Here is a 14,228-nt window from a genome sequence, read left to right on the forward strand (position 1 = left end):
GTAAGGTATGCCTCAGCATTCTCTCTGATTTGGTCAAATTGAAAACTATGCTGATCAAAATGAAGGAATGGCTGAAACAACATCTTTCGTTGTGTTGCACAGTTTTCTCAGGCCAGTCAGGAATCACAGCCTATGTCATAATCCAGGTAAGCTTTATATCAGGGTGGAGCGAGGATCCCATTTAGATGTCGATTTATGAAGTAAGGCTTACCTACTCATCAGGGTAGAAATCTCCACGTCACAGGCCAACGAACCTTGAACGTAGTTGAGATTAATCAGGAGCTGGAAAACAATTAAACAGTAATCACAATTTCAGGTATTATTTTCAGTCAATTATGAGAGTTAGTGTGAGTTCAAAAGCTTTATTTATCTGTCTTTTTAGTATGTCAGTCTTTATTGAAATCAGCATATAATATCTTCATTATCAATCAATAGTTAGTAAAGCATGGTAATCTATCAATTACAGAAGAAGTGCATTAAGCATGTTCCATTAAGGAAAGAATTCCTATTTTAAGATTCAGAATATTTTTTGGGGGAAAGAGAAAAAGGTGTCAGTCAGAACTCCCAAAGGGCTCCTAATAGAGCAGTTGGAATACGAAGCTTCAATGTCAAATATCAAATCAGAACTTCCCATAAAGAGAGGCTCAAGAAACCCAGAAGAGTCTCAGAGCAGCATAGAGTTGGATAGGTAAGTCAATGAGTCTGGAGAGAATATGCTGCAGAGGGAGAGAGTGAGTCTGAGCCTATGCTAGGAACATGCAACGTTATAAAACATAGCAGAGGGGCCGCGGATTGGCTGCTCACAATTGCCAGCTGAAGCTAAGAGAGCTCCGCAATAAACAATTGTTTAGTTCTTTTTCTTTACGAATTCCATTTACAAAAATACTTATAAATATTTGCATTAAAATTTTGTATAGTCTCATAAATTTACATAATTTTAAACAATTAGGAACAAACTAGCAGTTCACATATAATTTCATTCAACAGTAATTTTAGAATTCCAGCTGTTCAATCTTTGCAAATTCTCAGGCAATGATTGTAGACATCAGCCGACACGTGTTTCATCCCATTACAGGACACCCTCAAAGCTTATTCCTGTTCATAAGTACATCTTAGCCAAAAGAATGCAACACTCGGATTTTCTTTAGAATTTGTTCCACAAAATTCCAATTTGTTGCAATGTTTAATTTTTTATTCCCAAAATGGAGTCTCCAGGTTTCAATAGCAATCTACACTTTAAGTGCTTTGCACATATGCATCACCATTTCCGTAATTATATGTGAGACCCCACATAGCGTACACGGCACACGCCAGCTTCCCTGATTGCAACTCTTGCCATACTGGTGATGATGGACTGAGGACCCGTGGGGAGACATTCTTCCCTCCCCCAGGCATCAAGGGGTCCCTTTGATGCACCCACTGCGGGGGACACCGGAACTGTGCAGCCGATGTCTGGAATGGGTGGGTGGACCCTACACTGGGGTTTGCCCAGCCTGTGGCATATTAACTGGCCTGGACCTCTGGGCCTTAGGCCATGGAGTGGCCAGAGGCTGGGGCCTGGCCTGCCCCTACCTCTCCATGCCACTCATCAACAAATCCTCCCATGAACAGGGAGAGACGGTGAGTCAGAAGACCCAGACCCATCCAAAAGGCCTCGGCTGCGGCAACCGCCCAAGATGTTATTTTCCTGGCCAGGCCTCCCACGAGCCTTTGGAGATGTATGGAGGCCCAATGTGAACCTGTTCTGGGTGGGGAGATAGAGCACCCTTCACTGCCCGGGAAGATCAAAAGCCTGCCATCACATCTGTAACCTGTGGGGCCCATGACGAATTAGGGCCCTGGGGTCTGTCAGGCCTTGTCGAGCTAGATAGGATCTCTCCCTTTGGAGATCCAGGACTGTCATACCTCCGGGCCTGGTGTGGCAGGCCTTGTCATCGTGATGCCCCTGCCAGGCCCGGTGCAGCAGGTATTGTCATGGTGCTGCCCTTGCCGCACTCACATCGGGTCGCTGCAGATGACAAGGGGCATTCCACCACCAACTGCGGCGGCCAGGGCAAGCTTCAGCATTCCAACATCAGTGTTCTCTCCCCCCACCCTGGGAGGTCGCAGTGGGCCAGGGACCAGAGACAATGCTTCCCATCCCCCGGCTTCCAATGTATTATATCAACTGAAGACTAGAACGGCCGCTAAGTGATTGGAGCTGGTGGTGGGACCTAGAGTGGGAGATCTACAGGGAATTAACTGTAGGTGGTGAACTTGACCGCAACCAGCCACAAAAGATAAGGACTCCATCTCCCAGCTCTAGCCATGAAGGCCCAGGGGCCCCATGTGAGCCCAGAGGAGAGTGGACTTTCTTAGCAGAGCACCCACAAAACCACCTTAGTTTAGGAATACGCCGTCAGGAACCAGAGCGAGGTCCCTGAAGCCCTCCTTCACCAACATCCAAATACTAGGGGCACTACCAGTCTGAGCTTCCACAGACTGTGCAGAACCCAGAGTCCTGAGACAAACTGGATGTTATTTTACAGGCTATAGAAATGTCACAATCCTTTGTGGAAACAAAAATTGAGGAGCTCCATGTAGAGGTTGGCCTCCTTCATGATGACCAGCGGAAGCTAGTCTAGAGAGTGTCATAAACAGAGCACACCCTAAAGGACATCACACCTTAATTGAATGGCCAAGAGAGGTGCACTTGAGACCTTGCAGACAGGGTATAGAGACTCGAAGACCAAACAGAAGGTGCAGAGGTGGGCAAGCGTGCTGGAATAATATTTGAGTGGTGGAACTTTCAGAGGGATCAGACGACCCTGGCACAATGCTCTCCTTTCTGGAAGATTGGCTACACTCCTTCACACCTGTCCAAGAATTGTCATCATATTTCTCTATTGAATGTGCACACAAGGGCCCATATTTATACTTTTTTAGCACTGCATTTACATTTGCGTAATTTGTTGACGCAAAAAGCGGCGCAAACTTGCAAAATACAATTGTATTTTCTAAGTTAATGCCATTTTTGTGTCAAAAAGCGGCACTAAAAAGTATAAATATGGGCCCAGGTCCCTGGGAGACGCCCACCACCAGGCTCTCTGCCTCATCCCATCATGGCCAGGCACCTCCACTATGAAGACAGGGGTGTGATCCTGAGGGTGGCCCAACAAGCAGGCCCACTCATGCTGTAGAACAATAAGATCTCAGTATTTCCCAACTACACCATTATGGTGCAGTGGCTGCACTCTTCGTTTCTTGGGGCAAAATAACGGGGTCCAGACCTCCACCTCCAGTACTCACTGCAAATTAAAGGTCATCCAAGAAAACTAAACTTACTTCTTCACAACCCTACTTCAGCCTCGAACTGGGTCAAGTAGCATGAAGATGATGGTACCCACTCCTCAGGCGAGACTGCAAGCCTGACTACCCCCAAACTGAGATGTGGATGCTGAGATTGCCCACTAACTCAACTACTAGGTACTGCCAGAGTGCCCTCTCAACAGGAACTCAAAAGAGAAAAACAATCAGCCATCACTGCAGCGCTGGCTCTTAGGCAGCCCATGTCCCCATCAGACTCGGAGGCCAACTGGCATGCCAGTGAGGACAGCAACTCCTCAGACTCTTTCCTTCACTCAGATGAAGCCTTGAATCTATGGGCACCCCCCAGACTGCTAACAGCTTTAAGGTACCCCCCGTCACCACTGTCTGGATGTCACTGGAACCATGATGATGTGGTGGGGGGTGGGGAGATCCCCAGTCCCAGCCGCAGAGGGGGTGCCTCATGGCCCCTTTGAACAGTTCCTCCCCCTCCATATCGAACATGGCCCAGAGCTACTCTTACCTAACAATACCTGAGCAAGTGACCTGCCGGTGGCTAGTCCAGAGCCCTGACAGTAACTTAAAAAGAATTCACACTGGTTAACTTTGACATTATTACCTACCTGTTCTCTAGTTCTGGACTGCCATTTGACACCCATGTCTCCCCCCACCTACGGTGTGTTAGTCTGATGATGGATTGGGTGTGTTGCCAGTTGCCATGTACCGCGAACACAGTTACAGGTTTTAATATTCTCTGTTGCCATAGTAACTTCCCCTTACAGCACTGATGCTTGCATAGTGCTCAGCTGATGGATCACTGTGGATGGGGCAGAGGGACAGGTGACCTGGAGGGGGATGCAAGGCTGCAGCCCATTTCGATATATCACTGACATATGACATTCGGCTCACAAATGCACTTCCTCACCCTCAGTGTTAGAGACATGCACACAGCGCGCTGTCAATATTATATTTACTCCTACCTTAAGTGTAAAAAATGTGTACATATGCTTCCTCCAGGAATCTCATATAATCAGCAAAAAATTACACTGACTGTGCATGTGCTGGAGGGGTACTCTCCATGGCACCACATACTCGGCTTACGCATGAGGGGTGCTCATATGGGTACGTCCTGGCACACAAGTTCGATCGCTTACCACTGTGGTAGATAGTGAGGGGAAATATGTTTTCACAGATGGCTGTTTGGACGGCACTCAAGTACTCCTGGGGTGCACCTATGCACCCAAATTGGAAAAAGCGGGTTCTGGATGGCTCTCTGAGGAGTTTTATCCGAGTGAACAGACATCCCATGTGTATTGGGGGGATTACAATAGTGTACTAGATGTCTGCCTAAACAGGTCACAACCATCCCTCCCCCATGCACCCTCCACTCCATGCAGTTTGCTCATTGGGTACAACACTGGACCTTGTCAGATGTCTGGAGAGCCCACAGTTCTCGCCTCAAGCAATACTCACATTACTCGGTCACAGATGAGTTATATGTTCTCTTTGATAGATTCCTTATGTCCATAGTCCTCCTACTGCAAATCAAACACTCATACTATCTTGGGTGCATTCTATCCTACAATACAGCACACATATCCTACAATACAGCACACATCATCGATATTGGACTGCAGCGTGCCGTCTCTGCCTGTCCCTATGTGGCATCTGCCAAGAGACGTCATAGATGACCTAGCCTTTCAATGTACCCAACTCACACACATAGACTGTTACTTTTCTGAAAACCATGAAACAGCCACCACACACACCACTCTTTTAAGATGGTCATCATGGGCACCTGCATTTAGAAGATATTAGAGGAGCACCAATAAATAGATAGGGAGCGCGTGGAAAAGAGGCAGCTTTGGCAACTCTTGAATGACTGGCCCCCCACAATGCCGCTGCATGTGCAGCCCTGGTGACAACCAAAAACCAGCATGCCTCTCTCCTAGAGTGCCTACACTGTTACAACCTCGCGGCCTACACTGTTCATGCACACTCCACAGAGGATAAGCTTCGCCATCTTCTGGCATTGCTGACACATCAAGTTACCGGTGCACCTCCTTTTTCAGAATTAAGCTCAGGCCATGGCCCCATTACTCATACAACAAGCTACTCTCTGCACATTTTATTATTATTATTCTCACCCCACTTCCAGACGCAATGGAGTTTTTCCTAGCAGACATCTCCTTCCCCAGCATCTCCACTCTTGAGCACTAGAAACTAGATGATCACATCTCTGTAGCAGAGGTGAAAAAAGCTACACATAACTTGGCGAAGATTAAAACCCCAAGCATGGATGGTCTGCCAGGCAAGTATTATAACTGATTCACTGTCCATTTAGTCCCTATAGTGGCTGACATCTACAATGAGGCACACAATACGGGGACACTTCTTCCTTCCCTACAGGAGTCTCTTCTTCTCTCCCTTCTCAAGCCCCATAGAGACCCCAGCCACCTATCTTTCTACCAGCTCCTTGCCATACTGGGTCCCGATTATGAAATACTAGGCAAAATACTGGTGGATCTTTACCTCCAGATACTGTCCAATGTCATACATCCAGATCAAAAGGGGTTTGCACCCGGCTGAAACACCACCCATAATCTTAGGCAATTCTTTCATGTGATGGCCCAGGTGTCGCTGTGACACCCACATGCAGTGAGACTGGTCTTTGGTTTGGAGAAAGCATTTGATACGTTATCATGAAAATATCTACTTACAGTGCTGCACAAAACTGTTATACACAAATCCATCCTCCAGGATTTGAATCAGCTGCCTTTTATCTGCCTCCTTCTCAATAGGTTGAGGAACCCACCAGGGATGGCCCCTCTCTCTTTTTCTCTTCACCATTGCCATGGAGCACCTGGCCATTCACCTTCGGAGGGAGGGGGAGCAATGGGGTATTCCACTAAATGGAACAACCCACACACTGTCACTGAATGCTGATGATGTGTTGGTGTATCTTTGCTACACTAATGCCATCACTGAAGCAATCGGCACAATTCTAAGGGCTTTTGAGGCAGTGGCTGATCAATGAGTAAACTGGAGAAATTTATGAGTCTTCCCCCTTTGCCGTGACGCACCACCAAGAGCACTGAGGCAGGGCAGTACTCAACTAGCCTAGAAAGGGGAAACTATCCACAATCTACGAATCCACCTATGTCATTTCCAGAATGATTTGTTCGAGTCAGCACTTAAAACAAACTTTCACTGCCCTTGAATCTCAGTCCAAACTCTGGAAGTGTTTACTCTTAGCCATAATGGGAAAAATCAACTGCTCATAGAAGGTAATCCTCTCTAAGTTGCTATATTATTTTGTCAATGTACCAGTATGCCCCCCAAATTTTTTTTTCCACATGGTGGTGTCATTACCTGGTGGCTTGTACTGGTGACAAGCAATGCAGCACTGCTCTCAGCAAATTCCATCTACGGTGGGGAAGGGCAGACAGGAAGCCCAATCCTTTGAGTCATACTCTCTTGTAGCCCAGCTTACATGGATGTCTCATTGGTTGGCTAGTATTAACCTGTATTAGATTGGTACTGGAGATGGGTCTTTACTACCAGTTCCCCAACCCTCTGTCAAGCTGAAGCAATGATGGTCCCTATACGTCTGGGAGATGCCTCAGTGGAATCTTTCAGTTGACGTGCCATGTCCTATCCTATGCACCAGGTATTCCCCTTTAATGTCTGCTGCGATTCCCTGGCTTTTTCACAGTCGGGGACTTAACCACCTAGGAGGACAGGTCCATCACCAGAATGAGAGACTTAGGGCCTGAATTAGATCACAATGGATGGAATCCTCCATCATTAATGTGACAGATATCCTGTCCACCGTATTACAACCTCCATAGGTTATAATAGGATCATAATATGGCAGACGCTTGTCCATCACACTTGTGATGGAGTATTCCCCTATGCCAAAATCTAAATCAGGCCATTATTCCTAGACTATCACTTCCTAACATTCAACCAACTGCCGCAAGACCACAATATCTCCCCCTGCCAATTCCTAGTCCATAGTCAATTACTAGCCACATTCCGACACCTGTGGCACACAGTAGATGAGGAGCCCCCCATAAGCGCTGTCATACACACTCTATTTACCATGAACGCTAGGCAGCACTTGATAACATGGCTAAATAAGGCCACTAAGGAGCACATAGGTATCCCCCATCTCCCCTACGACAGACTTGGGAAGAAGACATCGGATGTGCTCTTCTTGACTCCGAGTGAGCATTGGCACTTAAATCTCTTCAGAGTATATCTCGAAATGCATGAATAAAAAACATAGAACATATGATACTACACAGGCCCTACCTAACCCAGTCCAAACTTAACCACACATTTCCTAGAGCTCAGCTCACTAGTCCAAGGTGTCAGTCCAACGAGGGGTAACACACCATATGGCCCTGTCACAACTTAGCAAACTATTAGCATGTCATCCACGACACCCTCGCCACAGTCTCTGAATTCCTACTCTTCAATGAGTGGGCAGCAACCACTTTAGGTATATACAAGCGAGGAAAGAGTCAGGTGGTATGAGCTCCATTGGTGAACTTGGCCTTCTTAAGGGCCAAGCACACCCTTATGCTACACTGGAGAGATCCCCAGCCTCCTTCACTCACCCAATGGTACACAACACTTCTGTGTTCATAAACCTTCTTTATGAAGAGGTGCGATGCCTCCACAAAAAGCCCATAGCAGCTGCCTGGGACACTAAATTCATGCATTTCTGGGAATTACTGTGAGAGGGTGAGCCCACTCATGATAGTCAGACAAAGACATACATGCATCCCCAGCGCCAACTCTGCCTTCTCTGGCACGTGGCCTCAGGTGTGCCCATGACCCTCCAGTAGCGCAAACATGCACTACTGCCAAGCCACACAGGTGAGGGGCAGATCCTGTTGATGATCCACAACTCTGTGGTCCTGCTGCTCGCCCCTGGCCAGCCTGAGTGCCCGCGGGCCACCTCAACCCAACCAACAAACCCAATACATTCACCCACAATGCTGTTTAGTTCCTTCCTCATCCCCAGTTTTGTTCTCATAGAGGTACATGCACTTTCCAAATCATGGTCAGAACCCTATTCCACATGAGCCATTGCCCAACTCAACATGGACCACATGACTCACTCTGAAACCCGCAAGGGACCAATGCTAAGCCCTGCTGCAATGACCTGTTATCATTGCAATACTGCTTTATAGATTGGACTAAGTAGCTGAATTCCCTGAATATTACAACTGAGATAATTATTATACCTGTATGACTGTTACCATTATAAGTTGTGTAAATGTTAAAAACCTCAATAGAAAAGAGCTTGAAAATAATGATAAAACATAGCAATCTAAACTTTTGCAACACGTTTCTGATTCTTCCTCTCATTAGCCAAACAGCCTTCAGTGTCTTCATGGGAACATAAACATCTTGTCATTGTCTTACCACAGAAACAATAGTCCATAGAAGGCCATGTTTAACTGAATCATTTTTATCAAACACTTTGAATGAATCCACAATAGTTCTCATCACTTACTTTGCTTAAGAAAACTAGTTTCATGGTTAAACGTTTACATCATTTTACTAAAGCACAAGCTACCTATTGATTCTCTATACTAAGTCTTTGTATGATTACAAACAGTTTGCAGAGTTAGAATAAAACATTTTAATTCATTATTGTATTCTATGAAAAATATGTGCCTATGGGAAGGTAAAAACTAACTTATTTTAGAATATGTCATTGTTTTCACAGCATGTCAGCTTGTCAGTAGTTTAATATTTCATATTCCTAACCTAGGTCAGCTTTGCAGAAATTGAAGTTTCAACTATTCAATACATGTAAATGTGACAGCCTACTGCTTTCACTTGAATTGAAAGACATAGCATTTTGACTAAAGTTTACATGCCAATTCTACACATCATTGCATTACTTTTCATTATTTTTAAAATGCTTTTGAAATCAACAACACCATGCAGTGTGTGATTGCATGCCAAGCACTGAAAGTTGAACAGATTTGCGCTGAAGATGGTGCTGAATTCTTCACTTTAGGGCTGTGGCCATAATGCACGATGACAGCTCTCTCCTAGATCTTCTGATCTTCGGAGTCCTGCACAGCACGAGGAGAGCCAAATGTTAGTGGATTAAAAGAAATTCAGCTGCCCAGTTTTGGGTCTTGGGATATGTGTTTATTCTGTGCTACAACAGCTATGTACCAAAGAGGCTGAAGTTTCGCTTCAATTCACAGGAATATTGTTTTCACTCGCATTTATACTTATTGTGGACTACTTCTTTGCATTCATCTGGACATCAAACTTCAAAATTTGCAGATATTAATAGTTCCATTGCAAGACAATATTGTCTGTATCTACACCACCTACTATGTTGGACAGTCACTGTAATTAAGACACTAAGAAAGATTTTCTCCAGGACCTGTTTTCATTTAACATACTTGACATTTAAACTGATATCAGTGTGTTGGTTTATCCCTATGTATATGTATATGTCATTTTTTTCTTACTATCTTTTTTCTAGTGTGTATTATTTCTTATTTTTTCCTTCTTATTATATTTTGTAGTGTGTATTATCTTTTCCTTTTAATTGCATTGTTCAGCCTTCCAGTTTCCATACTTTATGGACATACAGATTATTACAGACCCAACCTTTCTTCCTAATATCTCCTGGAGAGCCAAAATCAAATGGGTCAGATGGAAAACCTACTAGGACAAAGTTTGTGGGACAAATATCACTCCTGAAAAAAACATCAGTCCTCATGCAGTGTTTGAGAGTTGAAGGCCAAAGGATTTTTGAAAAATTACCTGAACCTGAAGAAGGTGAGGAAGAACCAGAAAATCTTAACAAATTTGAACTTTGCATAAAAAAATAGACTTTCATTATTACCATAAAGTTAGAAATGTTTTGAACATTATCCTTTTTTTGCATGAGAAAAGAAAGGTTAAATGAGCATGTGGAAGATTCCTGCCTTGAAAAAAATGGCAGCATCCCTCAAGTTTTTCAATTCTCATCGATAATGCATAAGGCAGCAGTTCATTATGAGGTGTAGGCTAACTAAGGTTGGGCAGGAAGTTTTGCATAAAAATTATCCTATCTTGAGTGCTTGAGTGAGGTCATTACAATTGCCAGTTCAAAACGTGCATTAGCATGTGTATCTCATTGAGTACAAATGACTAGTCAAAATCCTCAGTAAATAATGCAAGAATGGCTACAAATGTGCATGATCAGAGAGAAAGTTTTGTCCCCATACAGTACAGTCGAAGTTGACATGGCACTGCTTATGGATGCGGACTTTTAGAGTCAATAATCAACGCCATGTGTTGTATAAAATAAGTAACAAAAAGGGCACTTAGCTAAGTGTTTGCAAGCAACTAAATGTGTGGCAAAAATCTGTGAAATCTGTGTGGAGGATAAAGGAAATGATAAAGATTGTATCCTAATGGTTTTTGAGAAAAAATTCCTAGGACATCCCAAGGGTGTAGTGCAAATTGATAGAACGCAGATCAAAGTTTTTGTTGATTGAGGGGCATGGCTCACTTTAATCTCTAATGATGTATTTGTTCATAAGATTCTATTTCCAGTAGGATATCAATACAAGGCAATTCAATTGATGGGTCATTTCAAGCTGATATAGAGCTCAGAGTCCAAAGTGCAAATGGGGAAGATTCTGTTTTCCTTTAAAGGGGCAGTGTGCTTCGTGGACTTCATAGGAGACAGTTGCAAAGCATTCTAGACTCCACTGCTGATTCCCAGGTCAAATTGAGAATTTATTACATTTTAATTCCTGGGGTATTATTGCACACATCATATTAGCATCTGAATTAATTATAGAAACTGTGGGTACAGAGGTAAAAAAAAATTCTGAGCTTTCAGAAATTTTCATTGATGCACATGGTTGCCTATGGGGTACTTGCACCAAATTGAACTGAAGAAATTCTCAACACCAGTTGCAAGCAAAGTGAGGAGCATTTCTCTTTTTGGGAGTGAAGCTGAGAAAAACAAACTGTAGGAAGTTGGCTCTGTACATACTATCTCAAAGTGAGAGATAGTGTGCACAGAGTCCAAGAGTTCCCCTTAGAGGTTGATAGTGGAAAAATTAGATAATTCTAATGCTCTATTTTGTGGTAGAGTGGTCAAGCAGATGGCTTATCAGAGGGTAGTGTTAAGCATTTGTTGTACACACACAGGCAATAAATGAGGAACACACACTCAAAGACTTAACTCCAGGCCAATAGTTTTTATATAGAAAAATAAAGTTTCTTAATTTATTTTAGAACCACAAGAGTCAAGATTTGAAGTAAATACATAAATGCAAGGTACTCCACACAGGTAAGTAAGGAACTTTGAATTCGAGCAGTAACATACACAGTACTGGTTAAAATGGCAATAAGCTATTTTAAAAGTGGACACAGTACAAAAATCAACAGTTCCTGGGGGAGGTAAGTTTTGGTTAGTTTCTCAGGTAAGTAAAGCACTTAAAGTTCAGTTTCCTGGGCATAGGCAGCCCACTGTTGGGGGTTCAAGGCAACCACAAAGTCACCGCACCAGCAACACAGGATCGGTCAGGTGCAGAGGTCAAAGGAGGGCCCAAAACACATAGGTGCCTATGGAGAACAGGGTGCTCCCGTTCCAGTCTTCCAACAGGTAAGTACCTGTGTCTTCGGAGGGCAGACCAGGTTTTTTTTTTTTTAGAGCACTGGGTGGGACACATGCAGACACACAAAACACACCCTCAGAGGCAAAGGGGCGACCGGGTGCAATGTGCTTAGCAGGCGTCAGGTTTTCAATAGAAGTCAATGGAGGGACCTGGGGGTCACTCTAGTGGTGCAGGCAGGCCACAGGGGGTTTCTCGGGCCAGCCACTGACTGGGCTAGGCATAGGGTTGCCTGATGGTCACTCCTGCACTGGAGCTTGGTTCTTTTTGATCCTGGGGGCTGTGGGTGCAGTGCTTGGTCCAGGTGTCAGGTTCTTTGTTCCAGGCAGTCACGGTCAGGGGGAGCCTCTGGATCCTCTCTGCATGCGTCGCTGTGAGGTGCAGGGGGGTCATCTCAGGCTACTCACAGAGTTGCCGTCGCCTGGAAGTCCACTCTGTGGTGTTAGTTCTCTGGAGCTCAAGCCAGGGGTAACGGGTGCAGAGGGTGAAGTCTCACACTTCTGGCGGAAAGAGTGAGTTCTTTAAAAGTTGCTAGAAAGTTGCAAAGTTGTTGCTGTTTTTGAACAGTGCCGCTGTTCTCTGGAGTTTCTTGGTCCTTCGGTTCAGGGCAGTCCTCTGAGGCTTCAGAGGTCGCTGGTCCCTGTCGGATGCATCGCTGTGCAGGTTCTTTGAGTCTCAAGACAGGCCCGTAGGGCTGGGGTCAAGTCAGTTGGTGTCTCTGTCATCTCTGCGGGGCTGTCAGGTCAGCAGTCCTTCTTCTTGTAGGTTGCAGGAATCTGCTTTCCTGGGTTCCGGGTCGCCCCTAAATACTGTATTTAGGGGTGTGTTTAGGTCAGGAGGGCAGTAGCCAATGGCTACTGTCCTGGAGGGTGGCTACACCCTCTTTGTGCCTCCTCCCTGAGGGAGGGGTGCACATCCCTAATCCTATTGGGGAAATCCTCCAAACTCAAAATGGTGGATTTCTAAAGGCAGGGGTCACCTCAGCTCAGGGCACCTTAGGGGCAGTCCTGACTGGTGGGTGACTCCTCCTTGTTTTTCTAATGATCTCCTCCAGCCTTGCCGCCAAATGTAGAGGCAGTGGCTGGAGGGGCAGGCATCTCCACTATCTGGGATGCCCTGGGGTGCTGTAACAAAAGGCCTGAGCCTGAGTGAGGGGTCCCCAGAGTGGCATAAGACATGCAGCCCTTAGAGACCTTCCCTGGCATCTGGGCCCTTGGTACCAGGGGTACCATTTACAAGGGACTTATCTGGGTGCCAGGGCTGTGCCAATTGTGGGAACAAAAGTACAGTTTTAGAGAAAGAACACTGGTGCTGGGGTCTGGTTAGCAGGGTCCCAGCACACTTTCAATCATAACCAGCATCAACAAAAAGCAAAAAGTCAGGGGGTAACCATGCCAAGGAGGCATTTCCTTACACAAACTAAATAGGTTGTGCATGTAGGTTGCCCAAGTGGTACTTGCACACAAGGATTCTGGAGAGATTATTTTGTGGCTCATAGCTCTTAAGAGGTGTGTGGTGGTGAATCATTTACCTCTTTCTAATGTTTCTGAGATGATCACATTACTCAGTGGTGCAAGAGTTTTTGCCACAATGGATCTCAACTCAATGCACCCTCAAGCTCCATTGTATGAAGACTCTATGGATATGATCATGATTATTACTTGTTTTGGTTTATTGTTTTGTTGAAATTAATTTGGCCCATCACTTAATAAGGAATAGTATTAGCCCCAAGATGGATTTAGTCAGTGCCACAGCAAAAATGAGAAGTCCCACCAACAAAAAGGAGGTGATAACTTTCCTTGGCATTATGTTATGTTGAAGGTGGAAGAAGGCACATCACGAACGAGGTAAGTTTATATGTTTTCTTTTATTCTCATGTCCAAGAATAAGTGTCCCTCGGCAACCAGCAACCCAACAGGCCTCAAACCAACCAACGGGCCTTCCTGGAATGTCGCTCAACACACAAACCCAAACATTCCATCTCCCACTCATAAGCAGCGCCATAAACACACAGTGCTCACGTGCACCCGCTGATAACATGAGGTTGACTGAACACATATAGCACATTGTTGAGCTCTTCATCGAGTTTATACCTAATCACTAAAAGTGCCACAATGAGAGTTTTACTTAAGAAAGGACCAGAAGTTACCTGAACTAGTTAGTGTGAAGAATAATTTCTCCTGATTAAAATGGAACTTAGCTTTGTGTCAAGCTTCCAGGGTTTAGTTTCCTCTTTGACGTGTTGCATTGTCACAGATGTCA

This window comes from Pleurodeles waltl, chromosome 1_2 (genome assembly GCF_031143425.1).
Source record: "Pleurodeles waltl isolate 20211129_DDA chromosome 1_2, aPleWal1.hap1.20221129, whole genome shotgun sequence".
NCBI lineage: Eukaryota > Metazoa > Chordata > Amphibia > Caudata > Salamandridae > Pleurodeles > Pleurodeles waltl.